The sequence below is a fragment of the Crotalus tigris genome, unplaced genomic scaffold (genome assembly GCF_016545835.1).
Source record: "Crotalus tigris isolate CLP2741 ecotype Arizona unplaced genomic scaffold, ASM1654583v1 scf7180000019970.211369, whole genome shotgun sequence".
Taxonomy (NCBI): domain Eukaryota; kingdom Metazoa; phylum Chordata; class Lepidosauria; order Squamata; family Viperidae; genus Crotalus; species Crotalus tigris.
In genome coordinates, this window is record NW_024097799.1 from 120,335 (window position 1) to 145,384 (window position 25,050).

The 25,050-nt window shown below is 40.6% G+C and overlaps 2 long non-coding RNA genes across 2 annotated transcripts; both read right to left on the bottom strand.

The window, feature by feature from the left end:
* Window positions 1-968: 968 nt before the first annotated feature.
* Window positions 969-7,345, bottom strand: LOC120318016. The gene is made up of 3 exons (XR_005559391.1): window positions 2,902-7,345; window positions 2,762-2,808; window positions 969-2,646 (listed from the first exon to the last, which is right to left on the bottom strand). It is a non-coding gene; the product is annotated as an uncharacterized LOC120318016 (long non-coding RNA).
* A 7,723-nt stretch (window positions 7,346-15,068) lies between these two features.
* LOC120318015 lies at window positions 15,069-23,002 on the bottom strand. The gene is made up of 6 exons (XR_005559390.1): window positions 22,947-23,002; window positions 16,854-16,893; window positions 16,584-16,657; window positions 16,385-16,478; window positions 15,970-16,272; window positions 15,069-15,874 (listed from the first exon to the last, which is right to left on the bottom strand). It is a non-coding gene; the product is annotated as an uncharacterized LOC120318015 (long non-coding RNA).
* Window positions 23,003-25,050: the final 2,048 nt, after the last annotated feature.

The following is a 25,050-nucleotide window of genomic DNA, read 5'->3' on the forward strand; positions in this document are numbered from 1 at the left end:
TAAGTGGCTTTTTTTTAAAAAAAGATGTCGATTGGGGTGCGTTGATGGCTGGTGTTTAAGTCATTAGCTGTCTTTTATTTGTGATGCCCAGCCCTCACCTTGTAAGTACTTGATAGGCTGGTGGTAAATCAGCACTCCTATCAGTCAATACCAGCCTATTTACCACCAGCTTATCAAGTACTTACAAAGCAATGGATGGATGGATGGATGGATGGATGGATGGATGGATGGACGGACAAAATAAGATAGACAGATCTCTGAATTCAAAATTGTGTCATCTACCTAGCTTAGAGAGAAAATGCAAATATAAGAAAGCTGAGGGAAAGTAGTAAAGCAGTAAAAGACTACTAGGAAAGGAGAACAGAGACAGGGAGAAATAGAACCGAAATTGTATTGACGTGCAAATGTAAAGGAAGCAAAGTGGTGTGGGGACAAACAAAGCCATACCACATCAAGCTAAACCAGGGTCTTGAGAAAACCACAAGTTTCTAAATTTTTTTCCACTTTTTGTTACTACTATTTATAATCTTTTAAAATTCTGCCTCATCCATACTCCTATATTAATATGTTTTTGAGGTTTCAAATGTTGAACGTTAAATACTTTTCAGGAGTGAAAAAAAGGTGGACCTGTCAGGCCTCACAAAGAACAGTTGTAAATTTCAGTTTTCCAGACATTAAATCCTCATTCTGGCAGAAACATTCTGGCAGATACTAGGCAGAAGTCTTGCTGACAGAACTTTTTCTGAATTAATTTCTCTATCACAGACAAGGATGAAGTTATACAAGGTGACCTTGTTTAACAACCACAATTGGGACCAGCAACTCAGTTGCTAAGTAAAGCAGTCACTAAGTGAAACCACCACTGGGCTTATGATCTTACTTTAGCTTTCTTTTGCTTTGCAGATCTGCGAAGATTGGCAATGTGAGGATTGGCCACAAAGCTACTGTTTCATCAGTGTCATAACCAAGAATGAATTGCTAAATGAGTCAGTCACTAAACGAGGGATTGGGAAGCACCTGTTCAAAACTGACATAACTTTAGTCCTGTCTCACATGACAATAGGTTTATGCCAGTTTAATCCTTTACAAATAGGAACATTGTGTTCACAGAAAAGGGGACGGAGGTATACTTTTTCTAGGAGAGGTATCAAAGAAGAAGGCTTTGATCTCTAAAGGAACAGTCCAGTCAAATGGAATTTTGCAGTCTAAGGTGACAAAAAAAAAGTCAGATGTCGGGTGCAAAAGCTTTATCCCCTTTTTGTTAACATGCAATTTATAGCAGGGTGACTTTGGACAGGATCAGGACAGAGTCACTTTCTCAGCCCAACCCACCTGACAGGGGTGTTGCTGTGGGGAAAATAGAAGTATTAGGTATGTTTGCTGCTTTGAATTGAACCAAAAATATTTTTAAAGTCAAAATACTTTTTTTATTATGGTTAGCTTACTGATTTTGTATGCATCAGTAAGCCTTCATATTATATTATCTTAGTTCTTCATTGTCCTTCAGATATTCTTAAGTGCCTTTTTTGTTTTCTTTAACCTTTGGTGTGCTTGCAACATTCCACATCCACCCATTTTCCTTCGTAAGTAGAGTCTGTCATCATTGCTGCCTGGATGAAGGGCATGATTTGTTGTCATATTTTTCTGGTCTTCCCATTCAGGGCCTGCTTGAGTCCAGTCCACTGTTCCAGCTTTGTATCTAATGATGGGAATTGCCCAGAGGCTGATCGCTTCGATAGTATTTCCTCCACTGAGTTTGGACTTTGGGATCTTCTTCACTCTTTTGATGTATTTACTTCCAACCTTTTCCTTGAATTCAGAATGCTTGATGTTATCACCTTGAAGGATGCTCACATATTTATAGTGATCATCTTCATCCAGACTCTTGATGTCGTTTCCACAGGGCATCTTGATTCCTTCAGTTTTCACTATTTTTCTTTGTTTGATGGTGAGGGTGGCACATTTGTCCAGTCCAAACTCTACTGCAATATCTCGGCTGTATATACGGACAATGTTAACTTGCGATTCTATTTCAGCTGGTGTTTTTCCACACAGCTTCAGATTGCCCATGTAAAGGAGGTAGAATAGTTGGAAGATTTTTCTGATGTTTGAGAGACATGGCCTGAGTTATTCAGTATTTTTGATAGAGGAATCAGTGCGGTGATAACAAATCTTGAAATATTCCTACCTTGATATTAGCCTCTCCCAGTCTCTCATCACTGACCAACAATGTCTTCCATTTTGCCATAGATCTTGAACAAAGCTTCTCCTCAATCACTATTCTCAATCACTATTTTTAAATGGCAAAGAAATATTAGGACTCATACTTCATTTGTTTTAACAGCAACAGTATTAAACACATGGCATATAAAAATCATGGTGCCAAGATTACTGCAAGTTCTGATGACTTTCTTTTAAAAAAGCAATGATACAGTTATTATTTTCTGCATTATTGTTTTATCAATTTAAGCTTAAATAATATAAATCTGACCTTAGCATTCAGAATCACAGAAATATTGACCATATTCAGAATGAAACAAAAACAAATCAAAACATTTACTCTGTCTCCACTACGATCCGTGGTTGGGAATTGTCACTTTCTTGACCACGATACCAAGTGACCTTCTTGCACTTCACACCTAGATACTGCAAAAGAATAAACACTGTGTTGCAAAATTGATTTGATTTTTACTACCAAATGTTGTATGATAACTTTTCTATGGAAAAAAACATGTAATGCCTTAAAAACTTTATCATTTACCTTCTTGACGTAATCATCTGTCTCCTCCTATTTGCTTCTTGCAGAGGCTGAAAATTGTTAAACAAATGTTTTAGAACGAGGTAGAGTCATCAACTGAAACATGTCTATTTCTCTCCCAGAAGTGGAAGGACAAAACTCACCAACAATTTTCTCTCCGAGTAAGGTATAGACAGCAGCTGGGAGCAGATGGCATCGATTGCCCGGTCCCGAGCTCTCATGAGGTCTCTTCTCCTCTCCCTCTCTCTTGAGACCTCCTGTTAAAAGAAATTGAGCAAGTACAATTAATACATTATAAAATCTTGCTTACAGAGGTTGTTCTAACTTATGACTATCATGTAAGATTCTTACAGTGTTGACTCTGCTGATTGCCTTCTGGTACTTGTCGTATTTCTCCTTTAATTCCTCAACCTCCCTCTTCTCTCTGTCAGCATTTCCTGGCAAAAAAAATACCCAAAAGAACTAGAACTCATACAGCCAAGATGAATACATCATTTTTGTTTTTAAAATGAAAACAATTACAATGTTGTTAAGTTAAAATAATACTCACTTTCTGGATCAAGATTTATTAAGTGCTTCAGTTCCTCATTCTGCTTCAGAAGCTGGACCAGTTCGCTGGCTAAGCGCTCGTTCTCCTCTTCCAACTAAGATGCAGAAATTAAAGGAAGCATGCATCAGTCATCAAATATAGATACGCAGACAAAAAGAGGGGCTTAAATCAGGATTGTAAGGGAAATGAATGACTTACAGCTCTTATGGTGGATCTTTTTCTGCCAGCTCCTCCTGTGAGGATGTCACCTCTTCTATCTGCTTCTGTTCTGTATTTTTATGGAAAAACACTTGTGCTGTTAAACAATATTCCCAAAAGACATCACATATTAACCCACCAATGCTGAAATTTAAACTAGTCATTTCTTACTATCACATAAGATACTTACTGTATTCACTCTGTTGATTGCTTTCTGGTATTTTTCATATTTCTTTTTTAGCTCCTCATAGTCCCTTTTATCATCACTGTCAAAATAGACAGGCCCTGGCAAAAAAAATAATAAAAGAACTAGAACTTGTACAACCAAACCTGAGGATAAAGAGATGACATTCTCAATTTTGACTTCCCGAAGTAGACAGCCATCAATTGAAACATGTCTATTTCTCTCCCAGAAATGGAAGGACAAATCCTACTGCCATGGTCAGCCATTTTTCTTCCTTGGAAGGGAAGGTCTTGTTTCTTGTTTCAAGACCTATAAAAAGAAATTGAGGAAGCCCTGGGGAAAAAAACAGGAAAAGTTGAGTGGGGAAGAAACGGTTTTTCCCATTTGTTTCCAAAGCAGTTTTCCGGGTTTTTTCCAGGCCTTCCCATCTCTAACCCTCAATGCCTAACCCCAACCCTAACCCACACTCCACCCAGGGCACCCACAACCACAGTGGTGATGTACAGCAACCATTTATTTATTCAGTTTATTCAAAAACAGTCATGTCATTTTCTGAAACATCTTCACACTCTCCCAAACCCCAAATTCCAGCCTTCACCTCTTGCGACTCCAGTTCCTTTAGAACCATTGGCTCCAATCTCTCATGTCCAGCAATCGCGGTCTCCCTAAATGAACACTTCTCGTCCATGTAGCCTGCTTGTAGTGCATTGGCAACACAGCTGCCAGTGATTTTATCCCACGAATGCTTCGCCCAAGTCACGACCTCTGGCAGGCTAGGCTTCACAAAGTTCCCATGCTGATTTCTCTCCATTCTGTGTTCAATGTAGTCACTGATTTCCCTGTGCAAGTTCTTGAATGGCTTGTTTATGGCAATATCCAGAATCTGGAGATAGGCAGCCCTTCTTGCAGGAATCATTATTTGGTCAATTCCTCTCTCTGCAAGAAACTTCATATCTTTTGCACGGTGAGTGCTGGCTGAATCCCAAACCAGCAGACCTCTTTGCCCGCCTCACAAAATAAGTGGCAGCATTAAATCAACCCACTTCCTTATCACAGCTTGTGTGCACCAGGCTTTTTCAGTTTCAAGAACATAAATCCCTGAAACATGTTCAATTTTATCTCTCTTGCCTTAGAAAGGATTAGAGGTGGGGCTTTTGTTTCATCCAGAACGATTTGCCAACATGCAGGTAACACATGCCCTTTCATAACGAGGGGAAGGAATGTAGATTGATGAGGAAATAATGGCTGCTCCACACTTTCGCTTCTTGGCATTTCCCCCATCCACCTGTTGGCTGAAGTTACTGTACTCTGCTCGCCATTTTCAACCATACGGAGATCCAACTTGTTCTCTTTGCAGAAAGCTATAAGATTCTTGCCCTGAGAGTCCTCCATGATACCTTTCTTGAACTCGATAGAATAGCTCTTTCATTTTGAACACATCTTGTCTGGTGGGAGGGCAAAATATTACAGCAGTCCCTTAAAATCTTCGTTACCACCACCCAGCTTGTTCCGTAGCCGATTTCCACTGCCGCCAGCCATCTGCTGCCTCAGACATTGTGTTCAATGCCACTGCCATGAGGCTTGGCAGATTCCTCCCATCTGACCCATGTGCCGGTATACTGGTTCCTTACCACCACCCGGCTTGTTCCACGGCCTGATGGCTGGGGCATCGGGTGTGATGCGCGAGGCGGCAAGAAGCCAGGCAGCAGTAGAGAACCAGTATACCATGGGTCAGATCCCCGCTCCCCCATCAACTTTGCCTCGTTGCAGAGGCACTAGAAGCTCCCCCCACTTATCTTGTGTCTCCCCCGCTTACCTTGTGTCTATGGTGAAACCAGGTATAATCAGTGACCAGCCATCTGCGCAGGCTCTTAAGTAGGGCTTACTTTTGGAGGAGGGCTTATATTAGACTCACCCCCCGAAAACTAGCTGAGGCTTACTTTTGGGAGAGGGCTTACTTTTGGAGAAAAACAGTTTATATTTTCCAAGTCTATTTTTCCACACCAACCTACTGTGATTTACAGCCTTTGGAGTGCCAATCCTCCTTAGTATCCAAAGTCTCTTAGTCACCACCAGGTAAAGCTCACAAGAATTTGAGGGGTAGTTAGGAAAGTGGATATATATATTTTTCCACACACAACCTACTGTGATTTATATATATATGGAGGGACCCGTACCTTTTTAATAAAAAGGAGCTCCTGAGTGAGGAGTTTTATTCAAAAAAAAAAAAAAAAAAAACGATGGGAAGAAGTGCCCATACTGCTCCAAATATAACAGTCTTCCCACGTGAAAGGCTTGAAAACTGAACAGCGGGTAAAGATCGGAGAGCTACGTACCTCACTTAGGTCATCTCCTGGATATACACGTACATCCCAAACCGATTGGGACACACATGTAAGGTAGGGACAAGAAAATAGGAAACTTCAGCTTTGCATGTTTCCCCACCCTCTCCATTAGGAAGGTTGCTGGACACCTGGATTTAGGCGGGTGGATCCCTGGTTTAGACAGGAATGAAAAAGTAAAATGCACAGGATTTATATAAAAAAATGTGGACTAAGATATGGGATGAGACTAGTAGTTTAATTTAATCTGGCAAAACAACTTTCAATTGTAATAAAAGAAAAAACAAAAAAGCCTTAAAAGAGCTATTTTCTTGAAAAGTTAAGTTATTGAGTTTATGTATGTTTCCTGGAGTTTAAATTGAAAGACTATTTTACTATCATTGTATAGGTATGCATATTGAGATTTTATGTTTAAAGTAAGAAAAGTTTAAAAAATGGCTTAATTATGCTGTTTTGATGATCTATGAAAATAGTGCATAGAAAGCAATATATTTCTGTCTGTTTCTTCAGTTTACCTGCATTTACCAGCCTCCAAGTAAAAGCTGAAGGCTGAGAAAAAAAGGGGAGGGGGAGACTCTTTAATCCCTCTCCACTTTGCAGCCTATTCTGACCTTTTTGCAACTGCTAAACATTTCTTCCCTCTAAATCTCTTTATGAAAACCAAGCTTTGAGGAATAATCTTTTCACCTTGGCTTGCCTGACTAGCAAGGCAATGTGGAGAGAAATCTTTTTCTCCTTTTCCTTCCTTTTCTTATTCTTTCCCCACAAGCAATGGGTCAAGAGTTCTGTTTTGAAAAATCTTGTGTTAGTGTCTTGGTCAAATATGTTTTCTTGTCTGTAATTCGTTTGTCAATGCTGCAAGGACAGTCCGGTAGATAATTTAATCAGTCCCAACTTTAGTCAGCTGGTTTCTTCAATTAATTCCTGGTTAACTTACTGTTTTACTTATCACATGTGCTAATTAAGAGGAAGAAATTGCAAGCAAAAGCTTGTTTTTCAGTCTGTCTATTAAAAGTAATATTAGCCCCATCTGCCTTTGTATGTGTAAAATGCATTATAAGAGATGAGTGGAATTCATGAGAAGCATAACTGCCATGTTTACAGCTTTGATTTTCATAAATGTATATGCTTTGCGTGTAAGAAAGTTAATGATTTGTAACTGTAGAACAGGGAGTTTGAGAAAGGAATGCCATGTTCTAGAAGAGTGTTTCTCAACCTTGACAATTTTAAGGCATGTGGATTTCAACTCCCAGAAATCCACAGCCAGCAATGCTGGCTGTGGAATTCTGGGAGTTGAAGTCCACATGCCTTAAAATTGTCAAGGTTGAGAAACACTGTTCTAGAAGAGTAGGTAGGATGTAGAGAAGAAGCAAGACAAAGGCTTATACTGTATATATGATCAGTAATAAGGAAGTTTAAGAAACGTGATTCAGAAGATCTGAGGCTAACATATGTTGTGTAGTAAAATTTATATGATTTTTGCATTTTAATCCATGCATCCTAAATAATGCATTTGGAACTACAAAGAGGAAGACTGGCTGTTGCTAAATGTGTGCTAAACTTGTTTTCCTTTCTCTTAAAGCCAAGGAAAAGAAGGTAAACAATTTTGTGATGAGAGCCAGTTTGGTCCAGTGGTTAAGGCACCAAGCTAGAAAATAGAAGAATCTGAATTCAAGTCTTACCTTAGCCATGAAAGCAGTCTGGGTGATTTTGGGCAAGTCATTTTCTCTCAGCCATAGGAAAAAGACACATTTTTGCTTTCCCAACTGTTATTACCTAATATACTATACTGTGGCCTAATCTGCTATGTTGCCTCCAAGACCAATTTGCATTTCAGCCTCTCCCAATAACTCCATAATTTGCCTTGCAGAGGAATATTTCTGCATTGTTAATTCCCTGTGGGCCAGTAAGAAAAAAAAATCTAAAGTTGTGTGACTTTTTTTACCTTTTAGCAAATCCTAAATGGGTCATGAGAGCACTTTTACTATGTTTCAGGTTTACTAGGTTTCATCTTTGTCTTTAACATGGCATCTGGTAAGGGTGAAAGGGGAGGAAGGAAACAGTATTTGATTAAGCCTCCACGAACAGGCATAGTCTATCTGAAACATGAAAAATGCTTCTAACTCTTGGCTTTGAAAACAATACAAGAAATAAATATATTCTCATGTACTTGCCCAGCTTTGCCAGATCTTATTCTGGGTAATTATTACAAATTGGGAATGTATTAGTCAGCTTTACAATTCAAGTAAAGGACAGGCCAATTCTTGCCTTAAGATATTGGTGACTGAAAATAGTTCTATCCTAGTATGGGTGGCAACAGAGCTAAGACCCAAGACGGGAAACCTATCAGATTCTAAGGTTGCAAACAGCCCAAATTACTTAATTGCACTGATCATTTTTAAAGTATTCTTTTAACTAATCTGTGTCCTGCTGACTATGGGAATGGAAGCCACTTTGAAATTAAGCCATTTTTAACCTGACCCTATGATTTGTTGACCCTCATCAAGTCTATGCCCAGCAAGAGAACCTCTCCCCAAGAGAGAAGGTTTGCATAAGGCAATGGTTCTCAACCTTTTTAATGCCGCAACCCCCAACTGGTCGTAAGTCGAGCACTACCCAACCGATCGTAAGTCGAGGACTACCCAACCAGTCATAAGTTGAGGACTTTCCCTGCCCGGGAGCGCCACGCACGCGTAGTGCCACCCCCTGCATCGGCCGAGGCGTAGCTGGCAAGTGGCAGAAACGGCGCAGGCCAACCACCGGCTAGGCCACCACCTGGCCCAGCCCAAGGGAGGTAAGGCACCTGCTGGGCCCCACGTGCGCCAGCAACCCTCCCTGCGCCCGCCGGCCTCCCACCTCCCATCCCTGGTAGTTGCTCAGCAGGGAGGGGTGGAAACTTCCAGACAGCTCACCTTCGCTGCAGACAACTTGCAGCACCGTTTGCAGAATGGGACTTTTGGCGGTCTCAGCAGGGCAGAGACAGCCTGGACAATTCCTATTGGCTTTTGAAAGCCAATAGAATTAGACTCTATTCAAGAGAGTCTATTCTATTGGCTTTCAAAAGCCAATAGAATAAAAGAGAGTAGCACAGCTAAGGAAAAGGGAAAAAAAATGGCGGACTGCGTTGTTTGGCGACCCCCATGAAATGGTCGTTCGACCCCAAATGGGGTCCCGACCCACAGGTTGAGAACTGCTGACATAAGGTGCGGAAAGAAGAACCTGCTTTCCTCCTGGTGGACATAATTGAGAACTACAGAAATACATCTGGAAAAATGCCCAATACTATCGATATGGATCCTGAATGGGCACTCAGTAACAGACTTGGCTCTCCTGGGTGTAAACGTACGGTGATGGAATCCTGGCTCCTCCACGGTAATGCTAACGATTGTCTTTTGATTCAGTAGACTTCAGTAGGAGAAACTGCAGTCACTTCAGGAAGAGTTCTCCAAGCTACTGAAAATGAAACAGCATTGGACTTGGTTAGCTTCGTCAACCAAAGTGCCTGCCTGATGTTTTACTGCATCTCTTTTGGATGATCAACATAGATGCCAAGACCATCCTACCAGATTGTCATTACAGAATAACAATAGAATTGATTGGATCTATACTGGGACTCATAGAACGGGGGGTGGGGGGGTAGTGGGAAAAATTGGATATTCATTTGTATGCTTGTAATTATTGGCATGTTCTAATAGATGCAGTTATTATTGATGTACCATGTATCCACAATGCACATGGGCAAAACAAAGATCTTAAATCAGACATGTCAAACTCGTGACGTTGCGCGACATATTGGAACTTTTCCCCCATAGCCGGCAATGGGGTGGGCGCGGTTTTGTCATGATGTGTCCAGCCGGCAGTTTGACACCCCTGCCTTAAATGAACCTCCATCAAGTGAAACTCCAGGGGAAAACATGAGGAAGACAGGGCGTGACAGATTGTGAGGGTTGTCACTTGTTGGGATAATTGGCCTTGTATTGACACTTTTAAATTAGTTTCCTCCCAGAACATAGGACTGCATAGTTTAAAACACTATATCATTGTATTCCTTCTAACAATATTAATTAATGAACTCTTTTTCCTAAAGATGTTTTTCCCTTATGATATTACAAACAGAGAAAAGGTTTGATTATAAACTATACCCATTAATAGTGTACATATATAAATATATGTACAAGGGATGATTGTGAGAAGTTTTATAACAAAATATATTAAATACATTAAAAGAATCCACAATGGTCTGAGAATCAGTGTCTCCACTAATTGAGAATCAAATTGAAACTAAATTAATCAAGTAAAAATAGCAAATGAGGCAAAATCCTTTACCTAAACTTCCTCAAACTCTCAAATAAGTTAACCAGACCTAATCCACATATCAAAGGATAAACACAAATAGAGTTAATTAAATTAGGTCTCCCAGTGGAACTGCATGTTTACAAGAATATATACCTACTCTCTCTCTCACACACACAAACACACCTCAAGTGTCACCCTAGAATCAGCACATGAACACTTCCACATCCCGGACAAGCTCCCCCATAAAAATCTCCTGCTGTATCCCATCTTCCAGCAGCTGCCCCTAAAGGCAAACTGTTTGCTTTTAGGAATAAGTATTTCTTTCCTCACAGCTTTTTTATTTATTTTTATTTATTTTTATGCTCAAATTGGAACCCCAAATTATTCTTCTGACATTGTCAAGAGTTCAAATGGAATCAGTGATATAAAAATACTATTAAATCTATACCGGTTTCTATCCATAGTTCTGGGCTGATTATCAAAGAAGACATTGCCACATCTATCGTTCTGGTTCCACTGCTATGTGTATTCATGTTAAATTTAAAGGGTTTTTTGGGGGGACAAACAACATAGGATTCAATCGTTTAGAGCCTAGCTGCCCCAAATTCTAGGTCAGGACTTTCATCATATCCTTGGCTCATCCCAGGGATGTGCACTTGGTTTTCATCAGTATATCAATGATCCTACATCCGAAACTGATGAATGATCTCCCCTCAGCAGTTTCATGTTCACCTCTCCTCCCTTATTTCTAATAACTGCTACCACCCACTCAGGAAGTAGCAGAATCACTACAAGTTGCTCTCAACTTCATACCCTTGTAAACAGTCCAGGATATTTTGCTTAATAATACTGAAGCCCCTAGAAATGTAAAAGAACCTAGAAAGGTGCACTTCCCCAACCAGGTCCTGAGACTGTCATCCACCAGGGGCAACCAATTGCTGTTTCTGCGCAAGTCAGAATCCTGACTGGAGAGGGTGCAAAAAAAATAATAATAATCCTTGTCTCTTAAAGTAGTCTTGAGGCCCATCACTCTTTCAACAACTGACAAAATTGCCAAAGAAACTGATAGGGCAGTGATGGCGAACCTTTTAGAGACCAAGTGCTCAAAAACTGGCTCCACCCCCCCACCCCGCCCCCATTCTGCTCCCCCATCCCCCACCCCGCCTGCCCACAGGACCACTCACCTCCTCCAGGACCTGCCACAGATCGCCCATGAAGCCCAGCAGCGCTATGGCAACCACATCCTCTGCCCACGACCTGCAGTATCAACTGCATGATGGGGTGTAAGGGCAGAGTCTTGTCTATGCTGCATGTCTGCCATGTCCTTCACTGCGCTGCTCCATGTCGGCCACACTTGGGGACGACTCTCCTTCAGGGGGGCTGCTGGAGAGGAGGAGGTTGCGGGGGGAGGCAAGGTGGAGCAATGGCATATGTGCCCACAGAGAGGGCTCCAAGTGCCGCCTCTGGCACCCGTGTCATGGGTTCGCCACCACTGCGATAGGGAATGTGTCTGGCCTACACGTGGTGGAGCTGATATAGTGTGCTCCATGTATTTCCTCAGAGGCAAGAAGCTGAAACAAATCCCTGGTAACATCATATGAAACTATCTCAATTACTTCCTCTGGCTCCATGGAGGCAGTAGATGTGCCGTCCTGCGTGACCATAACCATAGGATCAACCCCACGGTTTGACATGGTAATGTTTGTTCTGCCATTTTCCTTCCCAATTCAAAGGCCTTTTCCAACCCACTGTCAACTGTAATGGGGTGAGATACTGCCTTTATGAAAGTTGCTGTTTCTTCTCGGGTGTTTTGTTTGGGCAGAGGGAGCAGTCAGTGATATCAGCAAATGGATTGATTGTCATGAGAACAGGTATATGGGGGAGGAGATAGCACCCATGCATTGCAGCAGTTGTCTCCATCCATCATAGCCAAAAACAGTAGGAAGTGGTGGTGAGGATTGGGGCCATCGACATATTCACTAATTGTCTGCTGGGTGTTTAACCAGGACTTATGGCCAATGCAGTTTAGCATATCATGAGAACAGAACATATACTATTTATTTGTTAATTTAACATATTTAAGAATTGCCCATCTTCACAGAGGGACTCTAGGTATTGTACAAATGAAATATTAAAAATATGAGCCCCATATATAAAGTTTAAAAGAGGCGAGCAATGTTAAAACTTAATTAGGAAGAGGGATTTGAGGGCTCCAAGTAGCCCCATTGTTAAGTCCTTGAGTTAATGGCGAAAGAAGAGCACGCATTTTGTAGCCAACAACTGTTTATTCTTCTTCTGCTCGCTCCAACACAACTCAGAGGCTCGCAGGCCTCTCTCTAATTATATAGATTCCCGGGCAAAAAGGTTACAATGAGAAAGTGGCGCGCTTTTTGCGCCTTGAGCATTAATGCAGGCTGGCTCCACTTAGTCTGGTCCCGGGCAGCTTGCAACATCCCGGGACCATAGCAACGTCCCGAGCCTGCTTTTGCAGGCTCAGGACACAACACCCATGACTGCCTACATCTCTTTGTTCCCCAAGCAAGGCTGCGGAGTCCTGTTTCCCAGCCTTTCTGGAAAGCTGTCCTGTGGATGTGTTTAAATTGAAGATATTAACACAATTCACCAAGAAAGGGTGAAAAGAGTACAGATAGTTTTAAAATATTCAAGTTTAAAAAGTATTCTAAAACAACTTTTGCTTGTTCCTAGATTACTTTGAATATTTCATTATTATAATATATTCTTCATTATTATTATTTTGTCATGTTATCTGTTGTGTTATTTCTTTGACTCCTAAACTAATGCTAGAGTTGCACATGCAAGTTGACAAGTAAATAAATAAAAAAGAGAATCTCTTACCTCAGACAGGAGTTTCCCCAAATAGTATAGGAACATCTCCATCCTTAATTCAATGTCCTAAATTAAATTAAACTAATCCTAAACTAAAGAAATATATTAAATATGATAAATAAATAGTGTGTGCAAACTAAACTAAGTAAACAAGTGTGATATTAAATAAGATAAATACTGTAAAAAAGCAAATACTGTAAAGTAAACTGAACCTAAGCTATGTAAATGCAGTTAAATCAGGGTTGTTTTTTTTTCATAGAACACCCAGAATGGAGTTCCGGCACCTTTTTTGGATGGAACCTTGTAGGGTAGGCAAGGCGGGTTGTATGACATGTGTGAGTTCCGGCACCATTTTTTTTTTTAGAAAAAAAGCACTGAGTTAAATAAAAACAAAACCTGATCTAAGCTACAGGTACTTAATGAGTAAGGAGCGGTACACTCAGCCACACACAGAGGCAAAACTCTGAGTGAACAGCTTTCTTTCAGCCCACCAAAAAGTTTCATTTACTTCTGCTTTGACCTCAAAAGGAAAAGCAAATGGCTGAATGAATGCTATTCAGAATTGTATTTATTTTTCAATATTGGGAGAAATGCGAGTGCAAAATCCTTTTGATGTGTTTGGTAGAATCAGAGGATGGACTAACAAAAAAAAATGCCATAGAAAAATTAGTGCTACTAAAAAAAGCAGGAAGAGTTCTGAGAAATATGCATAGTTTAGACTGAAAAAGTGGTGCATGGTTGAGTGAGCAGAATTGGAAAGATTCTTGCTTTTGTTCCACCATATTGTACTTGCCTACTTCTCTTGGAAAAACACTTCAAGCACAGTATTCATACTTAATTCAGTACCTGCCCTTTATTTTCTGCTTGAGCTGTTGGTATACATATTGCAATATCTTGCATGACCATTATTATTGTGATACAGTGTACTTTTCTTACTCTTCTCCTGCCAGAACAAAGCCTTTTTTATTATTAGAATGACTGAAAATCTATTACATTTGGGGAGCATGTGTGTATTGAGCAATTAAACAGAAAGTATTCATATGATAAGCTGAGTCATGATGATGTCATTATTTAATTCAGACAACACACTTAATCTTAATTATACACGGTGTGTTTATGCAACAATCTAAATGTGTGTTTATTAGCTAATTCAGGGGTGTCAAACTGTCGGCCCGCGGACCGGATGTGTCATGCCAAAACCGCGCCCACTCCATTGCTGGCAATGGGAAAAAAGATGAGAAACGTAGCGACACGACATTGCGAGTTTGACATCCCTGAGCTAGTTTGTGGGACAGAATGTGATACCTATTCATTGTCGCAAGACCTCACAATGAAAATGCTGCCCAATCAATACCAAACTAGGGAAGTCTGGATGGCCAACCATAGCCTGATCAGCTTTTTAAAAAGAAGCTGAAAGCAAAAAGAAAAAACAAAATTATAAAAGGGAGAAAAAAGTAAAAAAAAGAAAGAAACAAAAATATACAAAATGCACATTTACAGACATATATATTTCAATAAATTAATGCCATAATTCATTGCAGACTTCCATAGCTGATCTATAATAATCAATTCTATAAATGGTTTGGAGCCATATGTTTGTCTTTCTAATGTTGAACCATAATTTTTTTGACTCTAAGTCTATTTTCTTTGTCCAAAAGTCAAAGAAAAGGCTGTAATACAACATCTGTTGATAGTTTTTTAAAAAAATCTATTGTTTAAGACATGCAAGCAAAACAAAGCCAAAAAAGAATTGCATGTACATATTTAGAGAATATCTTAAAAAAATTAAAAAGCAAAGCAAACAAAAGGGAATTTAAAAAATCAAATAAAAAGTGCACTTTACAAGCAATTCTCCCTTTCTCCCCCCCCTCCCCATTTCCTCAGCTACTAATTGTTACTTGCATATTTTAATCCTATTTTGGACATTATTAACTCATATCTATTTGGATCATTTGAATTGTAGAAAGCGGTGGCTCAGTGGCTTAATGATGCTGGAAATGGTCTCAGCTCTGACGGTCTGAGCCCTAGCTCTGCGTGGCAGGGTGAGGTCTTGTCACTTGCCTCACTTTCTGTCCAGCTAAGAGTTCGAAACTTAATTTATCTGATGAATAACTTCTCAGCAAAAATTAGCAGGCAGAATATTAGCAAATTTTTTCATCACATTTGCCTTTGGAACAATTCAGCCAAGCATATCAAGAAAAACCATCTACATTCTATTTCTAATGCCACGAGAAAGGGCATTCTGTCTAAAATCTCCTATTTCATGGCTGAATGTTATAGCTAATCTGAATGTGAAAAATCTCAGAAAAATTCAGACCAGAAGGCAATTACCAGAGTCAACACTGTAAGTATCTTACATGATACTTGCATGACTCCTATGTAAATCTCCTAGGAAACAATTACTTCTCAGTGTGATTATTTCACGTTTATTCAATAAACATGGGATCTCATCTTTCTCTATGTTATATTTGGTTCAACATTTTTGAATAGGTATACCTGAGAAATCCTGGGAATATCCCTAGACTCTAACTGCTCTAACTGTAAAAGAATAAACATTGTGTTGTGAACTTGATTTGATTTTTACTACCAAATGTTATATAATAACTTTTCCACAGAAAAAAAATCTAATGTCTTAAAAACTGTATCATTTGCCTTTTACACACAATCAGTTTTTTCTTCAGGTTGGCTTCTCGCAGAGTCTGAAAAGTGTTAAACAAATATTTTAGAACAAAGTAGAGAGTCATCCATTGAAACATACCTATTTCTCTCCCAGAAAGGGAAGGACAAAACTTACCACCATGGACAGCCATTTTTCTCCCAGAGAAGGGTAGAGACTGGAGGTGGAGCAGACGTTGTCGATTCCCTGCTCCCGAGCTGTTATAAGGTCTCTGTTCCTGAGAGTCTCTTTTGAGACCTCCTGTAAAAAGAAATTGAGGAAGTACAATTAATACATTATAAAATCTCACTTACAGAAGTTGTTCTAATTTCTTACTATCATGTAAGATACTTATAGTGGTGAGTCAGCTGATTGCCTTCTGGTACTTTTCACATTTGTTTTTTAATATTTCAACCTGCAATTCCTTTCTGTCAGCATCTCCTGGCAAAAAAAGTAACAAAAGAATTAGAACTCGTACAGCCAAGATAAATAAGTCGCTTTTGTTTTTAAAATGAAAACAATTAAAATGTTGTTAAGTTAAAATAATACTCACTTTCTGGATCGAGATTTATTTTGTGCTCCAGTTCCTCGTTCTGCTTCAGAAGCTGGACCAGTTCGCTGGCTAAGCTCTTGTTCTCCTCTTCCAACTAAGATGCAGAAATTAAAGGAAGCATGCATCAGTCATCGAATATAGATGCACAGACAAAAAGAGGGGGCTTAAATCAGGATTGTAAGGGAAATGAATGACTTACAGCTCTTATGGTGGCATCTTTTTCAGCCAGTTCCTTCTCCTGTGAGGATGTCACCTCTTCTATCTGCTTCTGTTCTGTATTTTTATGGAAAAACACTTGTGTTGTTAAACAATATTCCCAAAAGACATTACATATTAACCCACAAACAAGACTGAAATTTAAGACTGGTCATTAAATAGGAAGGGTCAGGTGTGGTGCAGAGGGAGGGTTGCCTTTGTATCCCCACTCCTGCCACAGGTTCTCACACAAACAAAAGAGTTGTTTACTCACTTTGTTCCCTTTGGTGGTCTCTGTATTTCTGCAGACAGACCTGCCAAAAGAAGATATGTATTTTGAACACCTGAGGACAAACCAACTGGAGGAAGAGAATTTACTAAGTATTATAAATCATAGTGTGGATACAATCATACTGGCTGCAGGCATATCCAGTTACAATATCCTTTGGCTGCATGCTGACTGTTTGTTCTAAAGCACTTTGCAGTAGTTCTGGCAAAATGCTTTGACCAAAAAGCCACATTTTGAAAAGCAAAGTAACTAAATCAATCTATTATCAGTCTTACATTGTAGCATCATTTACTAGTTTTCAATGGAATTTATATATGTTTCCTCTAAGCAAAATGTTAATACCTGTAGTTGAGACAAAATTCAGATCATTAAAAATAATATCAACCTTGGATATAATTCATATAATTCTTCTATGATACCTCAAAACTGTTATCTGGAAAGAACTATATTAAAATTTTATTTGGATTCTAAATATATATAAATTTCTGGAAATGTTGCTGCTTGGAAATAATCATAGCGCAGGTCAACAAAAATCGCTTGGATTAGTGAAAAGGCTTCATTTTTACCTGCTGTGCCTCTGCATCTTAGAACCTATTAGATACTGTTCTGTAAAGCTAAATCAAGCTAATAGTATAGGAGCTAAAACTAAATTTGTTTGGGATTTTAATTATATCTTTGTTTATTTATGGGGAGGGGGCATGTCTCTATTGAAATCAATGTAAGAGAAAAATAGCTTATTTCCATAGCATACACAATTTGGCAGATTGAATCCATTTTTTAAAGTATATTGTTTCTAACTCTCTACACCAGTGGTGGCGAACCTATGGCATGCATGCCAGAGGCGGCACTCAGAGCCCTCTCTGTTGGCACATGCGCCCCCACTGCCAGAAGCAGCTCCATCAGGCCGCCACTGCCACCCAGAGCAGGACCCCCGCCCAGCAGAAAGGAGGCGAAGTGGCTGACTAGCAACCTCGAGTAAAGGTGATAGAGCAGAGGTCACCAACTATTGTCAATTGGTGGACTGGAAGAAAAGGGAGGGGGAAGCATTTTACATGCATTTATGTGCGCATGGGGCCGCGAGCACACACACGCTGCACATGGGGCAGGGCTAGTGCCTGCATGATACTCACTAGCCCTGCCCCATTCTTGCATGTTGCAGCCTTGTATCTGCACTCTGTGGTGCGGCGGTAGCCGTTTTTGCACCTTGTAGCATGGTGGCCCATTTTTGTGCCCCTGGGTTTTGCGTGCCAGAGGGGGCACTCAGAGGCGCCTCCCTGCCCCCCCCCCAGGGCACCACAATGCTGATGTGGCCCTGGCACTTTGCGATAAATAAGTGGGTTTTGGATTGCAGTTTGGGCACTCGGTGTCTAAAAGGTTCGCCATCACTGCTCTACACAATGGATTAAAAAAAAGTATTTCAAAATGTAATCCTGGAATTTGTTTTCAATTTGCAATGCTGCATCAGGTAAACATGGTGGGGCCCATATGTCAAGGGATCAATGTCCTGGGATTAAGTTTTCCAATAAGCTGATCATTTTTGCTTACTTGCTTTGCCATCTTTCCAGAAGTCAAACTGACTAAAAATCAACCTGACTCCTCATTTATGTTGAACAAAATGTTTCAAGCATTGCCTCACAACCTTTCTTTTTCTTATAAAAACTTATCTCATAATTAGGGCCAAATTTAGTGTTACTAGCTCAGTGTTTCTCAACCGTGAGCACCTGGAGATGTGCAGACTTCAATGCCCAGAATTCATGCTGGCGAGAGAATTCTGGTGGTTGAAATCCACATACAGTGGGGCAAAAAAGTATTTAGTCAGCCACCAATTGTGCAAGTTCTCCCACTTAAAAAGATGAGAGAGGCCTGTAATTTTCATCATAGGTAGACCTCGACTATGAGAGACAAAATGAGAAAACAAATCCAGACAATCACATTGTCTGATTTGGAAAGAATTTATTTGCAAATTATGGTGGAAAATAAGTATTTGGTCAGTATCAAAAGTTCATCTCAATACTTTGTTATATATCCTTTGTTGGCAATGACAGAGGTCAAACTTTTTCTGTAAGTCTTCACAAGGTTGGCACACACTGTTGCTGGTATGTTGGCCCATTCCTCCATGCAGATCTCCTCTAGAGCAGTGATGTTTTGGGGCTGTCGCTGGGCAACACGAACTTTCAACTCCCTCCAAAGGTTTTCTATGGGGTTGAGATCTGGAGACTGGCTAGGCCACTCCAGGACCTTGAAATGCTTCTTACAAAGCCACTCCTTCGTTGCCCGGGCAGTGTATTTGGGATCATTGTCATGCTGAAAGACCCAGCCACGTTTCATCTTCAATGTCCTTGCTGATGAAAGGAGGTTTGCACTCAAAATCTCATGATACATGGCCCCATTCATTCTTTCCTGTACACGGATCAGTTGTCCTGGTCCCTTTGCAGAGAAACAGTTCCAAAGCATGATGTTGCCACCCCATGCATCACAGTAGGTATGGTGTTCTTTGGATGCAACTCAGCATTCTCTCTCCTCCAAACACGACGAGTTGTGTTTCTACCAAACAGTTCTACTTTGGTTTCAAGTGACCATAGGACATTCTCACAATCCTCTTCTGGATCATCCAAATGCTCTCTAGCAAATTTCAGATGGGCCCAGACATGTACTGACTTAAGCAGGGGGACACGTCTGGCACTGCAGGATCTGAGTCCCTGGCGGCGTAGTGTGTTACTGATGGTTGCCTTTGTTACTTAGGTCCCAGCTCTCTGCAGGTCATTCATTAGGTCCCCCCATGTGGTTCTGGGATTTTTGCTCACCGTTCTTGTGATCATGTTGACCCCATGGGGTGAGATCTTGCGTGAAGCCCCAGATCGAGGGAGATTATCAGTGGTTTTGTATGTCTTCCATTTTCTAATTATTGCTCCCACAGTTGATTTCTTCATACAAAGCTGCTTGCCTATTGCAGATTCAGTCTTCCCAGCCTGGTACAGGTCTACAATTTTGTTTCTGGTGTCCTTCGACAGCTCTTTGGTCTTCACCATAGTGGAGTTTGGAGTGTGACTGTTTGAGGTTGTGGACAGGTGTCTTTTATACTGATAACAAGTTCAAACAGGTGCCATTAATACAGGTAATGAGTGGAGGACAGAGGAGCCTCTTAAAGAAGAAGTTACAGGTCTGTGAGAGCCAGAAATCTTGCTTGTTTGTAGGTGACCAAATACTTATTTTCCACCATAATTTGCAAATAAATTCTTTCCAAATCAGGCAATGTGATTGTCTGGATTTGTTTTCTCGTTTTGTCTCTCATAGTTGAGGTCTATCTATGATGACAATTACAGGCCTCTCTCATCTTTTTAAGTGGGAGAACTTGCACAATTGGTGGCTGACTAAATACTTTTTTGCCCCACTGTATCTTCAAGTGGTCAAGGTTGAGAAACACTGTCCTAGTTAGTTTAGACAGGGGCAAATCCAACATCTAAGCCCATGGTCAGGGTCAGGAAGCTCAATGCTAGGCACCAAAATGTATGCGTTCTTCCCAATGATGCTTCCTCCTGCTGCTATGCTAAATAGCCAATGCCTGATGCAGCCCATCAAGAGGGGTGAGACTACTGCCTCTTGAGTAGCTAGGCTGACCTCCATTGCTCCTGCCTCTTCTTCACCCTATGTCAATGATGGCGAACCTTTTAGAGACTGAGTGCCCAAACTGCAACCCAAAACCTACTTATTTATTGCTGGGTGCCGGGTGGGCATGGCCCACTGGGTGGGCATAGCTGCGGTGGTCACGGCAGAGCGGGTGGGTGTGGCCAGGGTGGGTGTGACCACCTCAATGTTGCTTGTGGGAGGGACACCTGTGGGGGCTGGGCAGGGTTGGGGGAGTTCCAGGGGGTCTCTGGCAGATGGGGTGATGGGCAGGGGGCTCATCCTGTGGGGTGAGGCAAGGCGGGGTGGGGGTGCCAATTGCTGCGGAGCAAGGCAACATGAGGCAGGGGCCAGGGCAGCTGCTGCCTGACACCATCAGCCCCCGCAAAGAGAGAGAAACTGAAAAAGAGAAACAGAAAAAGAGAGAGAGAGAGACTATGCTAGCAAGTTTGTTAGAAAGTTGAGGAAAGAGCCACTGAGGACAAGAGGATCTTTTCCGAATACAAGAAAAAGAGATGGCAATGCTGATTTTTAATCAAGTCAGCCCATTCTCTCATAGAACAACTCAGGGTTAAAAGCAATGATCATGAGGATGAAGAGATGCTTCCGAACCCTTTGAATCTAAGTCTACAGCTGCGGCTGGTGGTGGTAAACTCAAACCACCATCAAATTAGCTACCATCACAGTGCAGGCATGTGATGAGCTTGAGGGCAGCTTATTCCAGAAGCAGAAAAGCTTCAGCATTTCAAGATCCATATTCTGCTGAACAATACAATTTCTTTCAATTGAAAGAAAGTTTCACTTCAGCATTCTTCTTCAGAGGTTACAAGCTCATATATAGCTCAAGCTGAACCTGTAGAGCAAAAGCATTTCTCAGTTATAAGTGATGCCAATTCACCTAGAATTCAGGAACAAAAAAAAAATGTTGTCACCTTAGGAACAAAAAAAGCAGGCTCATGGGCTACCATAAATTCAACTAAGAAATAATTACACGGAGAATGAGAGATTAAGCCCAATTTTCAGGCTGTGAGGAACGCTGCAATATTATGATTATAGCGTCATAATTTAAATATCAGCTTTACTGAGGAGATACCAGAGAGATTTTTTTAACTCTTTTATTGTATTTAGCTCACGTCTTCAGTGACACAATTCTATCTGAGTTGCTATTATTATATTTATATTATATATACACATATTTATAGCATCCAATACATAATAACTTGCAAATAAAAATCCTTTGACGTTTGCTAATGTGTCATTAAAACCCAGAGATTTATTTTCTAAAACTTAAAATATTTTCCATAGCACATTATCCTCCTTAAGGATTAGATATTTAATTAAATCATTAATGACCTGTAATTATTCTCACTTGACTTTATGTTCCATTCAAACTTTAAGCTTTTGATACATTGGGTGTGTTAAGATAGATCTGTCCTTTTTAATTGTTAATTGTGCACCTAGGGTCATTTCCTAAGGCAGGGGTCTTCAAACTTGGCCCTTTTATGACTTGTGGACTTCAACTCCCAGAATTCCTCAGCCAGGCACGCTGGCTCACAAAATGGTGTTTGGGAAGGGTGAGCAGAAGCAACTGAAGACAGGAACTTCTCTATCATAGACTCCTTCAATAGCAAACTAGTTTTCCATATAATCTTTAGTTTTCCATGTAATCTTTGGATGTAGGTACAACCAGCTGCTATAGTAAACCACACTTAAAGCAAAATAAAGACGTGAGTCTTACCAACACACAAAAGATACAACTTAATATTTTTGTCACAATATCTGATGCAAATGTGCAAGTCATGTTATTTGTGTCATGAAGTGATGATAGACTTGTTCTTCTCAAGACATTCCATCCTGTTGGAGTGATTTGGCAACCATTGGTCATATGAATGCTTTGAAGTCCCTTTGTCACCCAGGATCTTGTTAGGTATTTTTCCTGGTCTATACACTATCTATTATTATGCAGCTTCCCTAGCTGTGCCAAAACATGTAGTCCTCAACTCACAACCATTCGTTTAGTGACCATTCAAAGTTACAAAGGCTCTGAAAAAAGTGACTCATGACCATTTTTCACACAACCATTGCAGCATCTCCATGGTCATATGATCAACATTCAGATGTTTGGCAAGCAGTTTGTATTTATGATTGTTGCTGTACCCCTGAGGTAATGTGATCCCTTTTTGCAACCTTCCGACAAGCAAAGTCAATGGGAAAGACAGATTCACTTAACAGCCAGGTTACTAACTTAACAGCTGCAGTGATTCACCTACCGTGTTTTCCCGAAAGTAAGGCCTACTCTGAAAATAAGCCCTAGCTTGATTTTTGGGGATGGGCCTAAAATAAGTCCAACCCCAAAAAATAAGCCCTAGTTTGGGGGTGAGGCACACACTTAAAAATCAAGCTAGGGTGGGGTGGGGGGTGTGGATCTGCCCTACGCGCCCTGCACCCACTTACCTTGCAGCTAGGCCTCTCCTTGCCAGCCCACTTCTGAGGTGTCTTCTGCAGCCAGGCCTGCATTTCTCAGTCACAGGCCTTTCTGGAAGGCACTGCAGCCGAGAACTGAGCTATGGATTCAATCCATAGTTTGGTTCTGCAAGACCTCTGCATGCATTTGCAGAATGAAGCTGTTCCTTTAGCCCTAGAAGAAGTGGACCAGCTGGGTGGGGCTGTTGGTGCCAGAGGTGAGTAAGACATCCCCTGAAAATAAGACCTGGTTGCCTCTTCTGGAGACAAAAAAAAAAAAAAGACCCGGTCTTATTTTTGGGGAAACACGAGTAGCAGCTGTGGCAAGAAAGATCATAAAATGGGGAAAAACTCACTTAACAAATGTCTTGCTTAATATAAACTTTGGGCTCAATTGTGGTCATAAATCAAGGACTACCTGTATCAGATTTGAAAACACCCCATGAGAGAAATTCTAAGGATTGATAGATAGGAATCCAAATGGTCTGCAAATTGTGGAGGAAAATAATCCTCATGAACAGCTTTAGATTATTACAATGCAGAGGTACAGGGTCTTCCTTCTCTTTCCAGTGTTTCTCAACCTTGGCCATTTTAAGATATGTGGACTTCAACTCCCAGAATTCCCTAGCCAGCCATGCTGGCTGGGGAATTTTGGGAGTTGAAGTCTACACATCTTAAAATGGCCAAGGTTGAGAAACACTGCAAGACCATCCTATTTATATTTTGTCTAAGTATTATATGGGAGAACACCTAGTAAACATCTTTCTTTCTTTGCCCCACCCCTCTGTTGTTTCTTACCATGATAGCATTTTTATTAATGTAATCCTCCAGCTCTTTGTGAAGGGACAAAGCATAAATGGGAAGATAATTCAATTTTATGCCAGATGAAGACACACACAAAATTATTTATTTTGCTCTGATAGATAACTGACTGCTAAAAAGAATCCATGGCATATCAGGGAGAAAACAACTGGGCTTAGTTTAAATGTTGCTAGAAGACTGCAAACAAATAGCAGAAGTGAAGGCTTCCTTTTGTGAGATATGGAGAATTAATCTCAGATGGATTACCTGATCAGAGGAGCATGTATAGTAAAAAAAATATGTGGGAAGTTGTTCTCCCTTCATAGAGTTAAAGTGTACTTTCCTATCATTGTTTTTATAGTGTAGAAGAATATGAACAAACAGGATACCAATCACTGTAATAAATACTTAAGTAAATATTTTAAACCCAAAAATCCTTTAGTTTCAACTTTTAATATTGATAGCAACAAGATATCAGGGAAGAAAAGCATTTGTTAAAAACTTGAGTTCTTTTAAGTACTATAGGTTTTTTATTTATAGCTCCTTGATGCATCATCTCTCTCTGTGTGTGTGTGTGTGTGAGAGAGAGAGAGAGAGAGAGAGAGAGAGAGAGAGAGAGAGAGTCACATATACATACATATATACACAAATATATATTCCCTTCTCGCCCTTATGTCTTTCTCAATCTCAGGTCTGGGAGTTTGAGGGCTCTGCTTAGGATCTTAACTCTCCCTAGCACTGCACTCTTCTGGACAAAGAGCTCTGAAGTTGTTCCTGGGATCTGGTGGAGCCATTCTCCTTTAGGAGCCCAATTGATCCTGCCACCACCAGGAGAGCAGGAGAGAGACAGAGACAGAGAGAGGGAGGGAGGCAGAGAGAGACAGAGAATATCATATTGTATGTTCAATGGAACCATTAGTTCTATAAAGTGCACTCTCTCTGGTCATTTCTTTTAATTAAATGCTTTCTGTACATATACCAATAAAGGAGAATATTTGCAGCTCAGGGTTGAAATGAAGGGTTCTTGGTACTCTCTAACCTTGGTTGTTTTCTTGCAGATGCAACATCATCAGTGCACTGATGAAGTTACCTAGTTTAGGTAATGAAACGTCTTCAAGAAAACAATCAAGCTCAGAGAGCACCAAGGGCTTTTTATACATTTTTCAACTACAGACACTTGAAAAAGGGCCTTTGGGTTGGTTGGAAATGCATTGGGCCAAACAATCAATATCGCATGGACTGTAAGGACCCACCCCACTTTGCATCTTAAGAAGACAGAACTCTTGGAATAGTT